The 25,143-nt window shown below is 41.6% G+C and overlaps 1 long non-coding RNA gene across 1 annotated transcript in view; it reads left to right on the top strand.

Moving 5' to 3' along the window:
* Positions 1–25,143, top strand: part of LOC137253972 (uncharacterized) — a 295,903-nt gene that overhangs the window by 6,456 nt on the left and 264,304 nt on the right. The window contains exon 3 of the long non-coding RNA XR_010953943.1: positions 5,422–5,547. This is a non-coding gene — a long non-coding RNA (uncharacterized lncRNA). The remainder of the gene's footprint in view (positions 1–5,421; positions 5,548–25,143) is intronic.

Genomic DNA, 25,143 nt, shown 5'->3' with positions numbered 1-25,143 from the left:
CTTCATGCTCGCAGAAAAGCCAAGTGCAATCGTTTTATTCCGAAAACGATTGTGAAAAAATTTTACCCACGGCTATCGTTCCCGTAGAGCATAAAGGAGAAATTTTTAAACTACGAGCTCTTGTGGATCAGGGATCTGAACGAACCTTTATCTCTACCAGAGCCCAAGATAGACTCAAACTCCCATTCAAACCCTCTAGATTTGAAATATCAGGGATGGGCGGCAAGGTAGTTCAGACCTCAAACAAATTGTGCTCTCTGACTTTGGTATCCCCCGATTTCAAAACCAGAATAAGTGCAGAGGCAATAGTATTACCCCGGCTAACAAAAATGCTCCCCTCGCTTAAGCTCACTAGCGAGCTTCAAGCAAAATGGGCACACCTCAACCTCGCAGACTCGAACTGTCACTCCCCCTCGCAAATAGATCTCGTCCTAGGCAGTGATGTAATACCGCAAATCATCCAAAACGGCGTTGAGAAACTTTCCCCCCATCTTCTAGCGCAGAAAACCATTTTTGGATGGATTCTGAGCGGTAGAGCTCCTGTGATGGTAAACGCTTTCTGCATGCAAGTGTCAGAAGTGTCGAACGAAGATCTTCACTCGCTATTGCGTAAATTCTGGGAATTGGAGGAAGTTCCCACCAAACCCCAAATAATCCCAGAAGACGAGTTTTGCGAAAATTTCTATGCAGCCACAACCTCACGCGATGATAACGGTCGTTATATCGTAAGGCTGCCGTTTAAACCCAGCTTCCCAGAGTCAATCTCATTATCCCACTCTCGGTCTTCAGCTCTAAGCCAGTTTCTTGGAATGGAGAGAAGTCTGCAGAAGAAAGGGGATTTAAAGACTCAATATGATAGTGTTCTAGAAGAATACCTCACCCTCGATCATATGGAGGAAACCGGCTCCTATGAAAAATTTGACGGAGGAAAATGCCTCTCATTTTATCTTCCTCATCACGCGGTTGTCAAACCCGAGAAAAAGACATCAAAGGTGCGGGTCGTGTTTAACGCCTCAAAGAAGTCGGCATCTGGACATGCGCTCAACGACGTTCTGTATACCGGCCCTACCCTCCAGCCCGATCTGATGCTTCTGATTCTCAAGTGGCGTACCTACCAATTTGTTTTTAACGGAGACGTAGAAAAAATGTATCGTCAAATCATAATGCATGAAGACGACAGAGACTATCAGAGGATAGTCTTTCGCTCATCTCCGAGCGACCCCATAAAAGACTATCGTCTGAAAACAGTCACATTTGGTGTGAACTGTGCCCCCTACCTCGCCATACGTACTCTTCACCAACTGGCCAAAGATGTAAAGGAAACTTTCCCCAAAGCCGTCCCTGTTTTGACGAAAGAAACATATGTAGATGACATTCTCTCTGGCAGCCATGAAATTCTCTCTGCTGAAACATCTCTCTCCCAAGTCATCCAAGTGTTAGCGTCAGCAGGATTTCCATTACGGAAAATAACGGCCAATCACCCCAGTATAATAAAAAACATCAAAGAAGAGGACTTGCTAGATACCAATCTTTTGGAATTCGAGAAAGCAAGCAACACCAAAACTCTCGGCATACAGTGGAACGCTCTGACCGACACGTTTTCGTATACAGTGGACTCAATACCCCTCTCGTCCGCTAATACAAAACGACAAATTCTCTCCTCGGTCGCAAAACTTTTTGACCCCGCAGGGTGGCTTACGCCGATTATGATTCAGGCCAAGATTTTACTCCAAGAGCTATGGATAGACGGAACTGGCTGGGACGAACCAGTGAAGCCCCTCCGCTTCATTAAATGGACGCAGTTCGCAAAAAATTTACCCAACATCTCAGAGATAAAGATACCTCGATGGGTTGACTACATGCCAAACCAGCAGGTTGAACTGCATGGTTTCTGCGATGCGTCAGAAAAGGCATATTGCGCCACTATATATCTGCGAACAACCCACGGTGCCACCACTTCGTCCCACCTTCTGGTCGCTAAAGGCAAGGTTGCCCCTCTTCGCACTACCAGTCTTCCAAGACTAGAACTATGTGCAGCTCTACTCCTTGCCCGACTAATCGCCGTCGTACAATCCCATCTCGAGCTCTCTCTTAAAAATCTTTACATGTGGTCTGACTCGGAAATTGTGTTAGCATGGCTCGAAAAGCCTCCCCACGCTTGGAAAACTTTCGTATCCAATCGAACAGCTGAAATTATGGATCTCGTCGGAAGCGCCTCCTGGAAGCATGTAGGCAGTCGCGACAATCCAGCAGACATGGGCACTAGAGGATGCAAACCCATGGACTTGGCAAATTCTTCGCTGTGGTGGAATGGCCCTGCGTGGCTGACCCAGCCCCCCGAAGCTTGGCCAAACCCATCTACCCGCAGCATCAACCCGCCTGAAATGCGCCGAGTCGAAGCACTATACTCAGCTGGAGATGACCCCGATGTATTGGATCGATTTTCCTCATTTCCTCGCGCCCTCAGGGTCATGGCATATGCCTTCAGGTTCATTAATAATCTCAAGGACCGAATTCGAGGCATTAAACCTGCTTACACTCCCTCTCTGTCTCATGAAGATCTCCGCAAAGCGAAAAATAAACTTGTGACGTTAACACAAACCCGATATTTTCCTCGCGAAAGAGCATGCTTGGAAAATGCAAAACCCATTGATCAAAGAAGCTCTCTACTAACCCTCAACCCATACCTCGATGAAAACGGGCTCCTCAGGGTTCATGGTAGACTAGTTCATTCGACGTTGACTTACAATGAAAAACATCCCGTTATTATCCCAGAAAAATCAAGATTCGCTGTCCTCTATATACAGTACCTCCATGAACTTCTTCTCCATGCCGAAATACGTCTCATGCAGCAATGCCTCAGACAGGATCTCTATATTCCACGACTTAAACCACTCATAAAGAGATGCATACATCAGTGCAAAACTTGTACCCTCCACAATCAGCAAATGCGATCGCAAATCATGGCGGCTTTGCCCCCGGAACGATGCACATATGCTCCGCCTTTCACCACTACCGGTGTCGACTTTGCGGGGCCTTTTCAAATAAAAGCCTCCTTGCTAAGGTCTCACACCTTACTGAAAGGCTACGTGGCCGTTTTTGTCTGTTTCGTGACAAAAGCTGTCCACCTTGAGCTGTGCTCGGGCCTAACAACAAATGCCTTTCTCGCAGCATTCGCTCGCTTCGTCGGACGTCGTGGATATCCTGCCACAATGATGAGTGACAACGGCAAAACGTTTATTGGAGCTAAAAGAGCGACGGAAAAAGAGTTCGTTGACTTCATGAAAACTGCCTCTCAAGAAGTAATCGCAAAATACTCTCCCCAGGGCATTAATTGGAAATTCATTCCACCCGGAGCTCCCCACATGGGCGGCTTGTGGGAGTCTGCAGTGAAGAGTTTCAAACTGCACTTCAAGAGGACAGCAGGAGCCCACAAGTTCACATTTGAAGAATTTACCACCCTCTTGGTAAGAATTGAAGCCGTATTAAACTCTCGTCCTATCTCACCTTTATCCCAAGATCCCACAGAGTTTACCGCGCTGACCCCCGGCCACTTTCTCCGAGGTAGCCCCCTCCTCGCTATCCCTGAAGTGGATCACGCGGATTTATCTCTTATAAACCGATGGGACAGGGTAAAAAGCTTACATCATCAATTCAGCAAAAGGTGGAAGGAAGACTACCTAAAGGATCTCCAGAAAAGGCAGAAGTGGAAAAATCCACAACCCCAACCCAAGGTCGGTGAGTGTGTCTGCATTCACGACGACTCACTTCCCCCGACTGAATGGCGCCTTGGACGTATTGAAAAAGTATATCCCGAACCTGACGGCCATATACGTGTTGTTGACGTTCGTACTCGAACCGGCACCCTCACACGACCACTTGTCAAGCTCTGTTTCCTCCCTCAGATTGAAAGCCCACCCTCTCGGGCAAACCCGGAGAATTCGTAGCTACTCTCAAACCACCTCTGACCACTCTTACCACATCACCGTCTCCAATAGTCGTATTTCGCAACATAATGCCAACTGAAACTCCCTGCCTTAACATTTCTCTCACCTAAAAGGCATTTATAACTGTAATTACAGATCGCTATGGATCGTGCAACTCAGTCGTCGTCACGAAGACCAGTGCGGTCGGAGATCGTTGCTCCCAACCGCGCCAATGAATCACGCAGCTCGACACTAATAACGGATTACCGACGGTGCCGCATATGCACCCGTCAGCACGCTCTTCGGAACTGCGTCATATTCAAAAAAATGAAACCACCCCAGAGATGGATGCTTGCACGAGCCCATAAGTTTTGCCTGAATTGCTTGGCATTATCTCACATCACCAGCGAGTGCAGCTCGTACGACAGATGCCGGATCTGTGGAGCGCGACATCACTCCCTACTCCATCGGCGGGACGCTACCCCAAGCGCCCAGCGCGCCATCCAGGCACCCCGGCCTGGCAGATCCGCCGTACCGGCACCCCCTGCCGCCACCGGGCAACCCCGTTCTCGCCCGGGAAACAACATTCCCTCAGCAGCACCCAGCATCGCACGACGCACCATTCGATGCACCGCACAAGGGCTGCAAACCGCCAACGCTAGAGGAAGAGTGTCCCAAATCCTCGTTCGAGATGCATTGCGGACCCTTAAGGAGCTACAGGAGGCTCTAGCCGCTGAACGCGCCTAGGGCGGGGACGATGTTTGAGCGACTGTCGTAGTCGCCAACAGCCAACCCTTCTATTTAATAGAACTTAGGCTTAAGAAAACCTAAACATGAATTTACATGAATTTAGCTGAATTTTATATTGAAGTTTTTTACATATGTACCTTTTACGTATAAGTACGCATTCTGAATTATTTGCACGTACGAATACATAATATCATATATTACGTACATATTTAGTAAATTTAAGAATTTGAAATGTTTGTATTTTACGCTAACACGCGAGCGTATTTCACCCCTCTGGCAACCCCAACAATGGGTTGACAGATGTGACTATGTACGTACACACATACATATATTTATTATTGTGTTGACATTTCCTTTTTATATTATTATTCGAAATTCTCTTTAACCATTCGGTGTGAAAATAAAAATTTGTAATTAGAATTGAAGAAACCCTCTTTAAATTAAAGAAAATAGTGAAACCAAATTAACTAAGTGCCACTCTTAATCATTTCGGGTCGGAGTCATTGCAAAGGAATATCATTTCCACAGACAATAGTGCCAGATTCAGTGCGACTATCCCTTCGCTATACATTTCTAGCTTTGACGCAACCTTTGCCGAACCCGATGCAGAAAAACTGAACTCTATAGTATCCAGCCCAGGAGCCACCGCCACCAGCTTCAACCGCCACCACAGCTACATCCCACAGCAGAAAAAAAGCAGGTAAATTTCGTATTGCCAGCTCCCCTAAACACCGCTTTCACATAGGTAATCGCACTGCAGCGACACCTATGGAAACATTGAAAGGGTATAACATATATATTGAAGCTGGACTCAGTGCCGTTGCCACAACATAGAGGCGTGCAAGCTTCCTTACAACTAAAAATGTGCACGGTAAGTTGGAAATACACTTTAGTCTTTTTAAGTGAGGTATTACAAAGCATTCCGTCTCATGTGCGTAAAGTTTTGATGTATCTGCCGGTGCTGCGAATATGACATGCTTTCTTCCAAACACCTGACAAAGCAAATTATGTTCAGGATCATAATTTAGTGGTGATATTGTGTTTTGGGACCTAGCAATGCCTTAATTGAAACATTCGTCGGCTCCGTACAATCCAATACATTCCTACGTAAACTGCAACAATCTGGGATGCAAATATCTGCTTTAAGTGCTGGTATTTGATCGAATAGTTCATGCTGTGCTAAATATTCAATTTCTACGTCAGTTAGTTTAAATTGTCGTTGCAAGACATCACGAACTTTCACAAGCTGCTGTGACCATTCATCAGTTACATAGTTGGCTCCAATTTCTAATGGAACCGTGCGATTACCTGCTAGTTTGTGTATATAATTTAGATCACGCCACTTTTGCATGGCAGGCCAATGGGCGACTGTGTTGAGTAGCAAAGCAGGATGTAAGGGAAGGCAAGCGTGACATTAATCAAATCGTTTTCCGCGTTTATCGATACGCCTCGCCCCAGCTGAAAATTGAGTTTTGACTTTCTGACAAAAGTGTTCTGACTAATGTCTTCTAAAAGCAAAAATGGGGCCGTAAAATGTATAGTTCTCGGGTTGATATCCAAGGGCATTCTCCACCCTTTCCGAGTTTTTAGGAATGTACAGTTCTAATATGATTGAACAAAGGAGATAACCACTAAACCATATGAATACTTTGATGATCGAAAACTGAATATAGTTCTCAATCATTTTTGGAGTCATATGCGAATCGAATATGTTTACTTTAGATGGTCAACGATTTTTTAGTCATTTTCCATTCAGCTTTCTGAATCTGCCCTGATTATCTTGGTTGACTGATTAATGAATATTCTACGTGTTAAAGTTTTACCTCTCATTGAAGATTTTATTTGGTCTGAGATATGGATCAGAAATAATTATTTAAGCATAATCACATTTAAGCTACCTTTTCGTCTCGACAATAAATTAACTTTTGAACCGAAAATACCTTTGAATCTGAACGTTTTTAATCATCCATGATGTTTGAAGGTTTTGAGTCACTGGATATTCTGGTGGTTCGTGAATAAAAAATTTTTTTTTTGGGGTATGCGGTGGCAGATAGTTTATCTGCTTTGGGCTTCGGTTGGCCTCGTTCGTGGTGAACGAGAGCTGGGTTACGGGATTTGTTGGCCTCGTTCGGAGTGAACGAGAGCTGGGTTACGTGTTGTTGGCCTCGTTCGGGGTGAACGAGAGCTGGGTTAAGCGGGTTGAAGTTACAGATCTTTCTCACCCTCACTGGAGGGTGGTAGTAGGACCAATTTCGTGATTGGTCTGGTGGTTTGTCCCCTTGCCGTATCCAGTTCAACGACTCGAACTCAGTTATCGGGCCATAATGGAGGTTGGCTATTCGACCTAGTCTCCATTCGTTGGGGGGCAGATTGTCCTCTTTAATGACGACTAAGTCCCCCTGTTTGAGATTCGATTGTGGATGCTACCACTTAACGCGCTTCTGCAGTTCGGTGAGATACTCCGTTTTCCACCGCTTGCAGAAGGTTTGATGCAACGCCTTAAGTTTTTCCCATCGATTGACGAGCGAAGCGCGATTCTCGCTGACGTCAATCTCGGGTGGCGCTAGTAGGTGGCCCCCGACTAGGAAGTGCCCGGGGGTAAGTGGCTCCAGGTTGGACGGGTCATTTGAAGACGGGCTTAGGGGTCGGGAGTTGAGACAGGATTCAATCCTGCACAGGAGGGTGCTAAACTCCTCTAGAGTAAATTTATGATCCGATGCGATCTTTTTGAAATGAGTTTTGAAACTCTTGACTCCCGCTTCCCACAGCCCGCCCATGTGAGGAGCAGCGGCTGGTATGAAATGCCATGTCAGGGTTTGGTGGGCGTACTTCGAGAGGGTTTGGTCGCGCGCATCAACGAGGAATGCCTTGAACTCCGAGCGGAGAGCCCTCGACGCACCGACAAAGTTCGTCCCGTTGTCGGCGTAGAGGTTTTTTGGGCATCCTCGTCTGGCGACAAACCGACTAAACGCTGCTAGAAACGCGGCGGTGTTGAGGTCGCTAGTCGCCTCTAAGTGGATCGCCTTATTTGCAAAACAGACGAATAGGCAGACGTAACCTTTTGACATGCGGCATCCTCGTCCGCTGTAAGACTTGATGTCAAACGGTCCTGCGAAATCCACCCCGGTGTTGGTAAATGCCCTGCTAAAGGTAGTGCGTTCCGTAGGGAGGGTTCCCATGAGTTGCGTTGGGGAACGTTTGCGAAATAGCGTACAGGCCTTGCAGTTGTGGATGATGGATCGGATCATGTTTTTGACCCGAGGTATCCAATACTGCGTGCGTAGGAGCCGCAGCATTAGTTGGTTTCCACCATGTATGGAAATGGTGTGGACAAACTGGATTAGGAGACGGGTGAGTCGGCAGGCGTAAGGGAGGATTATCGGGTGACGCTCGTCGACGGGAACGTCTCTGGATGCGTTGAGACGACCCCCCACCCGAAGGACATTATCTTCGTCGATAAAGGGGTCTAGAGAGAGAATCTCGCTTTTGGTCGCGATGGGTTTCCTAGTTCTCAGAGAGCTTATTTCTTCGGCATAGTGGTTGGTTTGGGAGATCCTGATGAGGCGGCTAGTCGTAGCCTTGATTTCTTCAGGCGAAATCTGTTGCGACTCTGCTTTAAAGGACGTTTTAGTTTTTGGATGGGTTCTATTGGCGAATCTTATAACGTAGGAGATTACCCGCAACGCCCTTGATAGATCGGAAAACCGATCAAGAATATCCTCGCTATGGTTGATGTTCGTTGCTACATGCACTTGTACTCGTTTTTCTTCGATGTCTGTGTGGTACTCCTGTTCGCCTTGAGATGGCCATCTCGCTTTGCCTTCTTGCAGCCACGAGGGTCCCTGCCACCACAAACAGTTGTCGACTAGGTCCGTGGCTGGAAGTCCTCTGCTGGCTAAGTCCGCTAGATTTGATGCGGACTCGACATGATGCCATGCTTTCGTTCCTACCTTCTCCACGATTTTTGTCACCCTGTGAGCTACAAATGTTGACCTGGAACACGGGGGTTTTCGAATCCATGCTAGGACGATGGTCGAGTCTGTCCATAGGTGCATGTTGAATGTGCCTAAGTTCAGGTTCTCCATCACAGCTTCCAAAGTTTCTGCCAGCAAGACGGCACCGCATAACTCCAATCGTGGTAATGAAATTGTTTTTACTGGTGCCACCCTCGTTTTTGCCATGAGTAGACTAACGTAGATCCTATCGTGGATCTTAGCTCGCGCGTAAACCGTAGCCGCGTAGGCTTTTTCGGACGCGTCACAGAAGCCGTGAATTTCGATATCGTTGGTTGGTGTGAAGTGCACACACCGAGGTATACGAATCTGGTTAATGGCGGGGTACTCCTGCATAAAAGTTTGCCACCGATCTAAAGTAATTGCGGATACCGGTTCATCCCAATCCGTCCCCTCCAGCCAGATGTTCTGCATTAGTATCTTAGCTACGATGATAACTGGAGCAAGCCAGCCTAACGGGTCGAAGAGTTTGGCGATGGCAGATAGAATCGCCCTCTTTGTTAAGATATCCTGGTTTTCGATTGGTTTCGCTGTGAAATAAAAATGGTCGGAATGCGCGTTCCAACGGATTCCTAGGGTTTTTACCATGCTCGCGTCCTCGAATTCCAGAAAGTCTTCCGTAAGCCTGTGAGGTTTGGGTATGCCCTGTAGTATCCTACTGCAGTTAGATGTCCACTTTCGCAGAGGGAATCCTGCTGAATTTAATGCAGCTGTGATTTCATCGCGGGCCGCGATTGCTGCCTCGATGCTATGTCCCCCTGCAAGGACGTCATCGACGTACATACTGTTTCGCAAGATATGCGCTGCGGTTGGCAGAGACGCCTCGACGTCATCAGCAAGTTGATGTAGGGTTCTGATCGCTAGATAGGGGGCACAGTTTACCCCAAAGGTTACCGTGTTGAGCTCAAACACGCTGACAGGGTCCTCTGCTTTGAGTCGAAAAACTATTCTTTGGTATTGGGTTTGATTTTCCTTTACCCAAATTTGCCTGTACATCTTCTCAATGTCGCTATTGAAGACGTACTTGTAGAATCTCCATCGGAGGAGCAGTATTGTTAAGTCGGATTGAAGTACTGGGCCGGTGTGTAGAACATCGTTCAGGCTTATGCCATTGGATGTCGGGCACGACTCGTTGAATACGACCCTTACTTTAGTCGTTGTGCTTTCTTCTTTGATCACCGCATGATGCGGTAAGAAATAACAATCAGTTGATTGTGGTGGTACTACGGTGTGCACCTTAGTCATGTGCCCTAACGTGACATATTCTGTCAGTACCCTATTGTATTCCATCTGTAGGGCCGGGGTCTTGGCTAGGCGCGTCTCGTTCCGATAGAACTGAGAGCAGGCGCTCTTGAGAGATGGGCCCAAAGGGACGGTTTTTGGGAAGCTTTGTTTGAATGGAAGGGCGACAGTATACCTTCCATCTGAGTTCCTTTCCGTTATGTTTTTATATAGTGCCTCGCAATAGGCATTATCTTCGGTCAGGGCCTTTTTTGTAGGTACGTTTTCAAGTTCCCAGAAAGCGGCTAGCTGCTTGTCTAGGCTAATTTCATTGAAAAAGGATACTCGTGTATTGGTTGGGTGAGGTGCATCTGCACGACCGGTTAAAATCCAACCGAAGACGGTTTCTTGGGCGAGAAGCGTATTTAGGACGTTCTTCCGTATACCGTTTAGTATGATCTGGGGATAAATATCGCCTCCAAGTATGAGGTCGACTGGTTCATTAATGAAGAACCTCTTATCCGCCAGAATCAGATCAGGGAATGCTTGCCGAGTCGTTGCGCTCACTTGACAAGTCGGAAGGTCCCCTGTTAATTGAGGCAAGACTAGGGCCACTGTATGGATGCTTACTAAGGGGTCTGTAAGCGAACCTAAGTTAATTGAGCATGATTTTTTTACCTGTGCAGATGGTGTATTATTTATTCCTGACACCTGCGCATGCAAACGTTGGGACGGAAGGTTTATTCGCTTCTTTAGTCTTTCAGTTATGAAAGAGCATTCGGACCCAGAGTCTATCAGCGCTCTGGCGGAAAATTTCACCCCGTTGTACCTTATATGAACCCGCGCTGTTCCTAATAACACCCCTTTAGTGGTGTTAGCATGACACGAAGAGACGTTATTAGTATTATCTTGTCTTTTTTCAGACTCCATCCTTGCCCTAGCCTGCTGTGAGGTTGAAGGTGAATTGTCGGTGGCGTTTTGAGTCCACCTTTGAGGAGTTGTCTTTGGTTGTGCTGTCGGAAGATGGAGCAAGGTGTTGTGCCTTGCGTGGCACGTGCTGCAATTGAATTGGCTAGTGCATCGTGTCACGGTGTGTCCACCCGACAGATAATTCAGACAATAACTATTGTTTTTGATAAATTCGATTTTGCCTGACGTGGACAACCTACGGAATTTTTGGCAATTTCGTAATTTGTGCTCCGTACTGTTGCACATCTTACATGCCGACTTTGGTACGCTTGCTTGGTAAACCCCAAGTTTCGTAGAATTTTCCCTAGAATTCGAACTCTGACTTTTGGGTGTTTTTGTTGTTTTATTACCCCTCAGATCGGAAACCGTCTCCAATGTCTGGAAGCGATTGGACAGGAATTTGTCCATATCCTCCCATTTCGGGATATCTGTCTTCCGTTCTACGGTCTGTTCCCAAAGAGCCAATGTAGATTCAGGTAATTTTTGTGGAGCATAAATAAGTTATGATTGCGTCCCAATTTGTGATGTCAATATTATGACATTGTAGCGCAGAAATGCAATTGTTGATCTAACGTTGCAATTTTTTAATTGATGTTCCACACTCCTGCTCGACTGCCGTCAGATTAAATAAAAGTTTTAATTGTGTGTTGACGAGGATACGTTTATTTTCGTACCTGTCGCTTAGATTCTTCCAGGCGGTTGCAAAACCCTCGTTTGTTAATGAGCACCTGCCCACTATTTCTTTTGCCTCCCCTTGCGTTTTTTGCTTCAAATAGTATAATTTCTCGACATCTTTCAGATCGGTATTGTGGATGTATATCGCCGTGAACATATCTCGAAAAGCTGGCCAGGAGAGGTAGTCGCCTTTAAATACATCTGTGTCACAAGGCGGCAGCCGCATTTTATGTCCACGGCGCGAGGAGTCTTCCTCCTTTGCTTCATCTTTCGCCGGCTGTGGGGTGATAGCTTCGGCTTCAGCCGCCACAGCAGACATGCATTGCAGGTAGCATGCAAAGCAACTTTTATTTTTCTTTCTTAATGAGCTGAGCTCGTCTTTGGACAGTTCAGAATTGCTGAGAAGACTTTCATATGTGGACTTGGTCTTCTTCCATAGTGCCCTTAGCTCCTCTTGCAGTAGTGCAAGGGTGTGCTTGTTCCGGGATTCGGCCGGGGTGGAGTTGAACTCTTGTTCAAACTCCACTATGGAATCAGCCAATCTAATATAAGTCTCCATTGATTTTATTAATTTGAATATTTTGTCTCTTTGAAGGTGTCGAGCTCGGAGGTAAACGACTTAGTGGCGTTGGTGTAAATGCAACCACAACAAAAAATTATAAGAGTGTTTTCGTTTTTGCTGTGATTGCGCTGTATAAGTAAAAGCTTTAGGAACACACGAATTCTGATTGAATGTGTTAACACAGATAGCAATCTTATGTGAATAGTGCTAAGCAAAAATTTAATCAAATGTAAATTATGCCGTGTATGTAATGTGGCCGGTGATATGAACCACTTATAGAAATCCTCACGAGGATTGTGCAAGCCACAGATAGAAATCCTGACGAGGATTTAATGTGTATGCAGTGATATGGAAATAAACACAAATAGAAATCCTGACGAGGATTTAGTGTGTATAAAATGATATAAATGTAGTGATATGCAGCACAGATAGAAATCCTGACGAGGATTTAATGTGTATGCAGTGATATGGAAATAAACACAGATAGAAATCCTGACGAGGATTTAGTGTGTATAAAGTGATATAAATGTAGTGATATGCAGCACAGATAGAAATCCTGAGGTTCTAGTCGGTGCAAAGTGATATTAAGCACGGATAGAAGTCCTGAAAGGATTTAATGTGTCTACAGTGATATGCAATGCAGAGAAGAAAATCGTCTGCAAATATTTAATGTGTCTTAACAGGTGTGTTGGACACAGATAGAAATATTTTGAAACTTAGCGTGTTTAAAAAAAATTAAAAACGCAGATGGTAATCCCAATGTGGATATAGTGTAAAATGTGAACCACAGATAAAAAATCCCAATGAGGATTTAATGTGAAACACAGATAGAAATCCTGACGAGGATTAAATGTGTATACAAAAGGGTGTTATGTGAACGTTGATGAGTATCGCCGAGTAGCCAACCAGGGTATCTTTCCCAATATAAATAAGAAAATAAATGTGTGTATCCAACTTAATGTGGACAACTGCACTTTTAATTATTTATTATAAAAACGCTGAAAACATACAGCTATATAATATAAAAACGATCAGTATAAAATTGTGTTTGTGACCAATTGTGATGAGCCACTAGCCACCCAACGTAGTGATACTTTTTGGCTTTTGGTAATATTTCAGCTCGCAAACTGATTACCAAAGTGAATTCTGTGATAGACAAGCTAAGGCTATCAACCAAGTGAAATTATGGTTCCTGACTGGGAAGTTTGTCAATGTATGTGACGATGAGGGGGTACAACACAGTGCAGTGATGAGTGTGAAAAAAAAAAAAAACTAAAAAAAATTCACTGACTGTCTGCCTTGAGCGGTGTCGAGTAATCCTTACCACTGGTGGGGGGAATTACCCGATCGTCAAAAGGCGTTGTGTGCTTAAAAAACACGAAATTTAGCAATTTCACTTGCTTTGCCTTGCATCAATCACAGAGTGCACTTTTTTACGTGAATCACGTACATAAAAAAGTTTGTGAAACCAAGCAACCACGTACGTACCTTAAGTTTTTATGTGTTGATGTGAAGTGATGATAATGTGTTTTCGATGTGATGCGAATGGACTGTATGAGTGATTGCAATATAACGATGATGTGATGAATGTACTGTATGCGATAATAATGGACTGTGGCTGTTGAATGTGATGTTATGATGATGATTCTAATGGATGTGATATCTTATAGTAATTTGATTGTGATGTTGTGTGATGAAGCTAATGGACTGTATGATATAATAATGGACTGTATGTGCCGTAGATGATGTGATGAACTGAGTAATGTGATGATGTGATGTGATTAACTGTGGGATGTTGTATGTGAACTTGAAGAGTGTACTGCGATATTGAAAATGTATGATGTGCTGTTGACTGTAATGGACTGTATGATGTTATGACCTGTGATGATCAATGGATTGTATGTTATAATAGATTGTATGATGTGATGATTTTATGGCAGTGTGTGTTGCGTGATAGCGAGTTGCCAAAAATGTTGTGCTAGATGACGAGTTGGTCGGCTATATTGGTTTGTTGTCTCGCTGGTTTTGATGATTTTAATGTTTAAGTAAATTATAATTTCCAATTCTCAACTTTCCCAAATGTTTTTATTTTCTGGGTTTTTGTCACAAAATATGCTTAAATTTTACTTTCCTCGGCGCGTAAGGACCAATGTTTTGCGGGGCAGTGGACCCGGGGAAGTCGGGCGTGTGCGTTGCAAATAAAAGAAATAAAACACCGAATTAGTATCAAAACAATAACAATTTATTCACTATGTAAAGAAGATGTGGTTATTAATTATCAAAGGTTCGCTAAGGTGAAAGTCCAAAACACAAAAGGTGTGCGAGAGTACACTCGCGGTATGTAATGAAGGGGCCTAATCAATTCCAACTCAAGTATTGGGTAAAGAAGGAATTAATTAGACGCACGCTTCCCTATGCACAAATAATTACTCGCAATATTAATTCACGGAATTTAAAGATGGGAATTTATTTAAGGCACAAGGATGAAAATAATTATTTGCGCACACTTCAAGATACAACTTATTACCGCGTACAATATGCACTTGGCACATTCAAATTCATGCGAATGAATTGCAAAAAAAGGCAAATTGAGAATTAAACGTTATGTGACAATGGCTAGGAGCCAAAATTGTACAAAATAAATTCAATAGCAATTCAGATTTGTAACATTAATTATTTGCAAATCTTAACTTACTGACACTCGCACTGTATGAAATGGTTGGTTTTTTATCTTACTCACCTGGGGCTAGCTGCTGGCTCTTTGACGTTCCAAAATAGAAAGAAAGTTCAAAACCGCGAACAAGTCCGCGGCACCTGCCGATAGCTAACTTTCGTTGAGTTTTTCCCCTTCAAAGTTAGCTCTCGGCTGGTGTTAGCCGTTACCGGTAAGAATAATAAATAAATAACTAATGTGCGTGTTAGGGTGGTCCGAAATATTTAGGCTGGTGGCCTAAACACATTACTTTGAGAGTTGATGCACCACTGAAGTTGTGGCAGTGCTTCGTCCCAATCCTTGTCGGATTTAGTGCTGCATTTAAGCGATGCCAAAATAGTTTTATTAACACGTTCTGCCTGACCGTTGGCACGAGGTGTGCGTACTGCTACTTTTGTATGACGGATGTCGTATCGTTCGATAAAGTTTTGAAACTCTTTGGAAGTAAATGCCGTTCCTCTGTCCGAAACAATTTGCCTGGGACATCCGTAAACCGTCATAAAATCACGTAATGTCTTTAATACTGGAGTTGTTTTCGTATTCCGTAATGGTCGTATAACTACATATTTCGTGAAAGAACAAACAATTACAAGAATGTACAAATTACCGTGTTTACTGCGTACGAATGGTCCTAAATGATCTATATGTACGCAACGGAATGGTATTGGCACAACATCGCTAATGTGTAGCTGAGCTTCTTTTTTACCCCCTGTGGCTTTATTGATACAACATTCTGGACATGATGCTATGTAAGATTTCACATATTGACGCATACGAGCAAACGAAAAGTCTTTGGATAACCGTTCACAAGTCTTTTCCAACCCGAAGTGACCTGTTTCGTCATGGCACGCTGTTGTTAATCGCCATTTCACGCCCTTCGGAACTACCAGTAGTTTATTTCCATTGACTTTACGATATAGACGTTGACCTTGTAGTACGTAGTCATCCTTCAGTTGACGTGGGTTAAATGTTTCCTTACCGTTAAGAACATCGACGATCTCTTTTAGGGTTTCATCCTGTCTCTGCATTGCCGACACCCAATCGTTGTCGATATTGACCAATTGGTATACTGATTCCGCTATCGTTATTGGTTCCGTTGGTGGAAGAGTTGGACTTCGGCTTAAGCCGTCAGCCAGTGTATTCTTTGCACCTGCCCGATGGATACATTGAAAATCAAACTCCTGTAGGTTGAGCCACCATCTAGCCACTCTGGGTAACAATGGGGTAGTTGCTTTTGTCACGGCTATAGCATTACAGTCCGTGATTACGTTAAATTTCTGTCCAATTAAATACATTCTGTATCGTTGCAAAGTTTCAACTATTGCCAGAACCTCTAGCTCATGGCTGGCATAGTTTCGTTCAGCTTCGTTACATTGTCTACTAAAATAAAATACAGGTTTCCATTCAGTGCCGTTGTCGTTTTGTAGTAATACTCCGGATAGTCCTATGGAACTCGCATCCGTATGCACCTCATGTGGATTAGTTGCATCGTATATTGTTAGTACAGGCTTCGTGATTATCATCGTTTTTAGTTTTTCAAAAGCGTCGTTTTGTTCCTGATTCCAAACAAACTCTGCATTCTTTTTAAGCAACATCGTTAATGGACGAGCCAATATACAATAATTTTTAACAAATTTTCTGAAATAACCTGTCACTCCTAAAAACTGTCGCACCTCTTTGGTTGAAGATGGTTTTGAATATTCTTCGATGACCTTTGTCTTATTTTCGCCGGGGCGTATTCCCTCACTGTTGATATCGTGACCAAGAAACTGAACCTGTTTGGCCATAAACCTACACTTAGATGGTCTAAGCGTGAGACCTGCTACTTCGACAGCTTCCAAAAACTCTTTAAGTACCGTGACACCTTCGTCGACTGTCTTCGTGGCTATAATGACCTCATCAACATAGCTTACCACCTGTTCACGATGCTTAAGTGACTTGATTAAGTTTACAACTATTTCCTGAAAAACCATCGGCGCGTTGACTAAACCAAAAGGCATAACGTTATGCTCAAACAAACCCTCGTGAGTTAAAAATGCTGTATACTTTTTTGATTCTTCGTTCATCGGTACCTGGTAATAACCGGACGTCATGTCTAATGTCGTATAATATTTATTACCCGAAAGACGTGAAAGTTGTTCCTCCACTATTGGCATTACGTAGTTTTTCCTTACCGTAACTTCATTAAGTGCACGATAGTCGATGCACATTCGATTTTCGCCATTGGATTTTTTTACTAGAAGTACTGAAGCTGCATGTGGTGATATACTTGGACGTATAATATCGTTGTCCGACAGCTCTGACAAAATTCTCGATAGTTCTGGGCGTTGTGAAAAAGGAACTTGATATCGTTTACCAAGTATAGGACCTGATTTAGTTACCTCTATCTTCATTTGTGCGTTTTTGCATCTACCAATGCGGCTTATATCTTCCGCAAAACAATTTTGATTAACAATTAAAAGATTACGTACCTTGTTTTTCTCTTCTTCAGATAAGTCGCTGAATATATTAAAATTATTTACCTTAGCTTCGTCTAGATGTAATACATCTCGGTCTATAACACTGTTATACCCATTATTTTGTAAGACATCCCGACCCAATAAAATTTCGTAGGGCAGCAGTCTATCCGCGACAACATAAAGAGTTATTTCTTGTTGAACGTCATTAATATTTGCGACGACGTTGACTTGCTTTGTCACTTGGACTTTGGACCCGCCGAATCCCGTAAAGCATCTGTTAGCCTCCAGTATCTCCATACCATCTGTAGCTGATTCGCGTATCAAGGAACAAACGCTTCCGGTGTCAATAAATGCTTCGAACTGTTTTCCATTTAACTCCACCGATTTCATGACCGGAGGAGCTTCGTTGCTTTCATTGTGGTTACCAATCTTTGTGACTGTTGGTTTCTTGTTGCAATTCTTAGCTTCGTGCCCTATTTTCGTACATACAGTACAACGTATCTTTTTTGAGGTTGTGGACACTTGATTGCGATATGACCGTTCTCATTACAATTGAAGCACTTTATTTGCGTTGACTTCGAATTAGATTTCGTTTCGGACTTCAATGCTTGCTGTGTTGGAACTGTGGATGTTGTTGAAATACTACTTGTCATGGTTAAGTTCTTGAGTGCAAGTAATAATTGACTACATGTACCAAAGCTCATTGCTGCTAGTGCTTTTGTTAATGCACCGTCGTTGAGACCACTAATTATATGTGTATTGATGGAAACATCATCCACCAAACCCCGTCTACCTATAGTTAGCATAGAATAATAATATTCTACATAGTCTTCACCATTTTTCCGCTTGCGTCTCATAAGCATTTTATGTGCCTCAGCTGCATTGTGTGTTGAAGGAAAATCGATTTTAAATGCGTTCACGAATTGCGACCATGACTGAAAAACAGGTTGTGCATCCAGCCAACGTTTGGCCATACCCTTCATTTTGTGCTGAACTGCAATCAACACCATTTCTTCTTTCCAACCGTGGCATTTTTGCAACTGCTCAATTCGAATTAAAAACTGCGTTGGTGATGCTGATGTTTTGAGTGGGTCGAATTCGGGCATCACCCCGATCATATCTTGAATAGTTACTCTTGGATACGATACTCTACGTAAATCATCAGCCGACGCCCAAACTGGTTCACTTACAACTGACCCAGCATCGTCGTTATCGTTAAATACTGGTTCAGGTGCGCTGTTGTTTGGTACCTGTGATGGATTTAAATTGAATGTCCCAAGTGCTGACGTTAACCCAGCCATTGCTTCCCTCAAGCTGTTGAGTTGTGTTCTTAAATCATTTGTTGACTCGACACTCTCGTCTTCAAGTTCTGCCGGATCTATTTCATCCACGCCTAAAATTTCTTGAAGCTTCGATACTTTGGCTGCCTTAATACCAGTCGTTGGCAAACCATTGGCCCGCAGCAGTGTATTCAACTGAATTACCCTTAGCGTATTCAGTTTAATCATTGTGCATGTAAAATAAAATATTTTATTACTAGAAATTACAATTCGTTTATATCTTATTTCACCCTCCTTGTAAATTTTAGCATTTGCCGTTCGCTAAAATTATACTACCCGTTCTTATTTCTTTTCCTTCCGCTGTATTTTACTTTGATTTTTCTTCGTTATATATTCCTATTCGTATTAATTTGCTTTGCTACAAATTATGTTACCGATTTTCAATGCTGTATACACACTAATACCTATGGCTGTGTGTGTTTCGCTCTTCAAATGGGTACGTTGGTTCTTTTCAGCAGTGACGATGAGTTGAAGTCGATTCGCTTCGTAGCTGCGCAGTCGAAAATGTATGCGCAGTGAAGTTAGCGCCTCTGTTGGTTTGTGACGTCAACTGCTCTGTCGTTTATCTGCTGATCGTTGTTTGTGAACTTAAGCGTAAAAGTTCTACAAAATTTAACGTTTTTCGTATTTGCAATTCGTTGCAAAATTCGTGTATTAAATAATTTTCGTTATACAACGTTGACGATACGTTGTTGCGTTTTATTGCAGTACTAATACCTGACTGCGTCGTTGAGACTTCTCTGTCCAAAAGCTGCTGCCGTTTTGCAACCACTTGCAATTTTCGCTGCTTTTCACGTTGAAAGTTCTCGAAGAATTTTTTTTTTGTACGTATGTATATTTGTACAACGTTTCGTTTTGTTGTAGGCGCCTGGATATACAATCCCGCTGTCTGAGTTGTTAAGAAATGTTTAAAGACCGACGATTGTTTAATATGTAATATGGAATTTGATTTAATACAAGAATTTAGAAAAAGTACAATACAAAGTTTAATTATTTATTATAACAAAATTAAGTACGTTTGTCGTGATGGCCGTTCATCTACCAACTGACTAGCTGCTCTTCGTCTCACATCTTCGCTGTCGTCGTGACTTCGCTCTCTCTCATCTCTTTATTCTCCAGGCTTGCCATCTGACTTTGACAACCGTTTACGTTACCAGAAATTATATCTATTTTGTACATAATATTACGAGTCTTTTTAATCAGAATATAAAAGTCGTGGAAAATATTATATAAATATTACAGAAATTTATACCATTTTTTGAAAGCTAAAAAATTAATTACATTACAGATTAGAGAAAAGATTTTATGGATTTTACATTTACCAAAATATAAACAAACTTACTACAGACGAGCAATCATTATTTGAAAAAGAAGCTTGTGAGGCATATAAACGAGAAATCTTTTATATTGAAAAATGGTTTAACTTCAGCGACGATTCCTTTTATAAGATATGCTCCTTGAACGAGCCAATACTTTTTGAAAATGCTATACCATTTGTGAAATTTAAGGGAATAGAAGTAAATGAAGATGAATTATTCTCTGAAATATGCTTATTGAAAGACTTTATTCCAGCTTTGAAGGCGCAACTATTAAAAATGCAAACTAAGCCTAGTGCAAGTCAAAACAATAATTCCATAGACTTTCCTTCATGTTAGCTTTGGACGTTGTTATTTGCGAAAACGGACGCTCCAAATTGGCTAGACATCATTAAGCATGTTAATGCAGTTCCAGTCTCTAATGCTTATGTAGAGCGAGTGTTCAGCGTAATGAAAAATGTATGGTCTGACGAACGAAATAGACTGATTGATATGGTGAATTCTAAACTTTTTGTATATTTACACTCAGTTGAGCAGAGCTCACAGAGTATATTAAGTTTGATTGGATAACGGTTGGTTGTACAGGTATAAAGGAATCGAGATAGATATAGACTTCCATATATCAAAATCATCAGGATAGAAAAAACAAAAATTGAGCCATGTCCGTCCGTCCGTCCGCCCGTTAACACGATAACTTGAGTAAGTTTTGAGGTATCTTGATGAAATTTGGTATGTAGGTTCCTGGGCACTCATCACAGATCGCTATTTAAAATGAACGATATCGGACTATAACCACCCCACTTTTTCGATATCGAAAATTTCGAAAAACCGAAAAATTGCGATAATTCATTACCAAATACGAATAAAGCGATGAAACTTGGAAGGTGAGATGAACTTATGACGCAGAATAGAAAACTAGTAAAATTTTGGACAATGGGCGTGGCACCGCCCACTTTTAAAAGAAGGTAATTTAAAATTTTGCAAGCTGTAATTTGGCAGTCGTTGAAAAATTTGGCAGGAACGTTACTCCTATTACTGTATGTACGTTTAATAAAAAATAGCAAAATCGGAGAACGACAACGCCCACTTTTTAAAAAAAAAAATTTTTTAAGTCAAATTTTAACAAAAAATTTAATATCTTTACAGTACATAAGTAAATTATGTCAACAATCAACTCCAGTAATGATATGGTGCAACAAAATGCAAAAATAAAAGAAAATTTCAAAATGGTCGTGGCTCCGCCCTTTTTCATTTAATTTGTCTAGGATACTTTTAATGCCATAAGTTGAACAAAAATTTACCAATCCTTTTGAAATTTGGTAGGGGCTTAGATTTTGCGACGATAACTTATTTCTGTGAAAAAGGGGGAAATCGATTGAAGCCACGGCCAATTTTTATACACAGTCGACTGTCTGTCCTTCCGCTCGGCCTTTAACACGATAACTTGATCAAAAATCGATATATCTTTGCAGTCGTTGATGAAATTTGGCAGGAACGTTACTCCTATTACTGTATGTACGTTTAATAAAAAATAGCAAAATCGGAGAACGACAACGCCCACTTTTTAAAAAAAAAAAATTTTTAAGTCAAATTTTAACAAAAAATTTAATATCTTTACAGTATATAAGTAAATTATGTCAACAATCAACTCCAGTAATGATATGGTGCAACAAAATGCAAAAATAAAAGAAAATTTCAAAATGGTCGTGGCTCCGCCCTTTTTCATTTAATTTGTCTAGGATACTTTTAATGCCATAAGTTGAACAAAAATTTACCAATCCTTTTGAAATTTGGTAGGGGCTTAGATTTTGCGACGATAACTTATTTCTGTGAAAAAGGGGGAAATCGATTGAAGCCACGGCCAATTTTTATACACAGTCGACTGTCTGTCCTTCCGCTCGGCCTTTAACACGATAACTTGATCAAAAATCGATATATCTTTATTAAACTCAGTTTACGTACTTATCTGAACTCACTTTTGTAAAAAATGGCCGAAATCGGATTGTGACCACGCCCACTTTTTTGATATCGAAAATTACGAAAAACGAAAAAATGCCATAATTCTATACCGAATTCGAAAAAAGGGATGAAACATGGTATTTGAATTAGTTTATGACGCAAAATATAACTTTAGGAAAACACTTTGTTAAATGGGTGTGACACCTACCATATTAAGTAGAATGAAATGAAAAAGTTCTGCAGGGCGAAATAAAAAACCCTCGAAATTTTGGCAGGAATGCTGTTCGTGGTATTATATATATAAATAAATTAGCGGTATCCAACATATGATGTTCTGGGTCACCCTTGTCCATATTTTGGTCGATATCTGAAAAACGCTTTCACATATACAACTACCACCACTCCCTTTTAAAAGCCTCATTAATACCTTTAATTTGATACCCATATCATACAAACACATTCTAGAGTCATTCCTGGTCCACCTTTATGGCGGTATCTCGAAAAGGCGTCCACCTATCGAATTAAGCCCCACGCCCTTTTAAAATACTCATTAACACCTTTCATTTGATATCCATATCGTACAAACATATTCTAGAGTCACCCCTGGTCCACCTTTATGGCTATATCTCGAGAAGGCGTCAACCTATAGGCCCACTCCCTTTTAAAATACCTATTAATACCTTTCGTTTGATACCCATATTGTACAAACACATTCTAGAGTCACCCCTGGTCCACCATTATGGCGATATCTCGAAAAGGCGTTCACCTATAGAACTAAGCCCCACGTCCTTTTGAAATACTCATTAGCACCTTTCGTTTGATACCCATATTGTACAAACGTATTCTAGAGTCACCCCTGGTCCCCCTTTATAGCGATATCTCGAAAAGGCTTTCACCTATAGAACTAAGGCTCACTCCCTTTTAAAATGCTCATTAACCCCTTTCATTTGATACCCATATCGTACAAACTAATTCTAGGATCACCCATGGTCCACCTTTATGGCGATATCTCGAAACGGCGTCCACCTATGGAACTAAGGATCACTCCCTTTAAAATACTCATTAACACCTTTCATTTGATACCCATATCGTACAAACAAATTCTAGAGTCACACCTGGTCCACCTTTATGCCGATATCTCGAAAAGGCGACCACCTATACAACTACTACCACTCCCTTTTAAAACCCTCATTAATACCTTTAATTTGATACCCATATTGTACAAACGCATTCTAGAGTCACCCCTGGTCCACCTTTATGTCGATATCTCGAAAAGGCGACCACCTATACAACTACCACCACTCCCTTTTAATACCTTTAATTTGATGCACATAATGTACAAACACATTCTAGAGTCGTCCCTGGTCCATCTTTATTGCGATATCTCGAAAAGGCGTCCACCTATAGAACTAAGCCCCACGCCCTTTTAAAATACTCCTTAACACCTTTCGTTTGATAGCCATATGTACAAACACATTCTAGAGTCACCCCTGGTCCACCTTTATTGCGATATCTCGAAATGCGACCAGCTATACAACTACCACCACCCCCTTTTAAAACACCCATTAATAACTTTAATTTAATACCCATAACGTACAAACACATTCTAGAGTCACCCCTGGTCCACCTTTTTGCCGATATCTCGAAAAGGCGACCACCTATACAACTACTACCACTCCCTTTTAAAACCCTCATTAATACCTTCAATTTGATACCCATATTGTACAAACGCATTCTAGAGTCACCCTTGGTCCACCTTTATGTCGATATCTCGAAAAGGCGACCACCTATACAACTACCACCACTCCCTTTTGAAACCTTCATTAAAAGCTTTAATTTTTATTTATTTATTACGACTCTAAGAGCCTAGTTCAAAACTTAAAAATATGATTGCATTAATTAACAATGTGTACTTAATTTAAATTTTTTAATTAAAAAAAAAATGTTCATTAACCCCTTTCATTTGATACCCATAACGTACAAACACATTCTAGAGTCATTCCTGGTCCACCTTTATGGCGATATCTCGAAAAGGCGTCCACATATAGAACTAAGCCCCAAGCCCTTTTAAAATACTAATTAACACCTTTCATTTGATACCCATATCGTACAAACGCATTCTAGAGTCACCCCTGGTCCACCTTTATGGCGATATCTCGAAAAGGCGACCACCTATACAACAACCACCACTCCCTTTTAAAACCCCCATTAATACCTTTTATTTGATACCCATATCGTGCAAACAAATTCTAGAGTCAACCCTGATCCACCTTTATGGCTATATCCCTAAATGGTGCCCACCTATAGAACTATGGCCCACTCTCTCTTAAAATACTCTTTAATACCTTTCATTTGATACACATGTCATACAAACACATTCCAGGGTTACCCTCGGTTCATTTTCCTACATGGTTATTTTCCCTTATATTGCCACTATAGCTCTCAACTGAGTATGTAATGTTCGGTTACACCCCAACTTAACCTTCCTTACTTGTTTAATTATAAAATGGAGTGTTTAGAATTTTCGGAATTCCTTAAAACTGAGAAAGGAGCTTTACTTTTAAAAAGTGTGAGGTGAGAAAAAATTATTCGTTTAAGTAGTCTAAATTTTAATTTTTTAATTATTTTAGTTTCATTGTTTTCTGAGACCTTTTTTTACAATCATTTTTGTTTAAAAAAATGGATTAAATATTTTTATTTTTGATAATATTTTCGAGCTCCTGCCTTTAGTAATGATAAACTATATGCGGAAATATTTGTTGCACAGGTTTTCATGTTTTGTAATATTTAGTGAGCTATTTTATATTGTAACGAATTTGCTTGCAAATCCTCTTATTTGCCTTTTTTGCTAAGTTCGTATCACTAAACTGTTGAATAAATAACTCCAATATTGAATAATGGAAAAATGGCCATTATTAAAGTACTTCACAATAACACTTATACTTTTCAATTAGCTGGCTTAATAACCAATGTGATAGCTGACTTTCAAAATAATACTGCTATTGGTAGCTAGATATCGTCTTAATCGAAACTGCTTGACAACTCAAATCAAACTGAATTCCAGCACCTCTACATCTGTCGCCTTTTATACTCTTTGATTTTAACATTCGCATCTTCTAGGCTGTTCCAGAACCTACTAGTCCACTAGCTCTCAAACATCTCAGCTGAAACTACAATTGCACAATTTTATAGTTTTTCTCATTGCATACTTATAGGAGTTTCTCAGATATATGCATGTGT

Source organism: Eurosta solidaginis, chromosome 5 (assembly GCF_040869045.1).
Source record: "Eurosta solidaginis isolate ZX-2024a chromosome 5, ASM4086904v1, whole genome shotgun sequence".
Lineage (NCBI taxonomy): Eukaryota > Metazoa > Arthropoda > Insecta > Diptera > Tephritidae > Eurosta > Eurosta solidaginis.
This window is presented reverse-complemented; position numbering and strand designations above follow the sequence as displayed.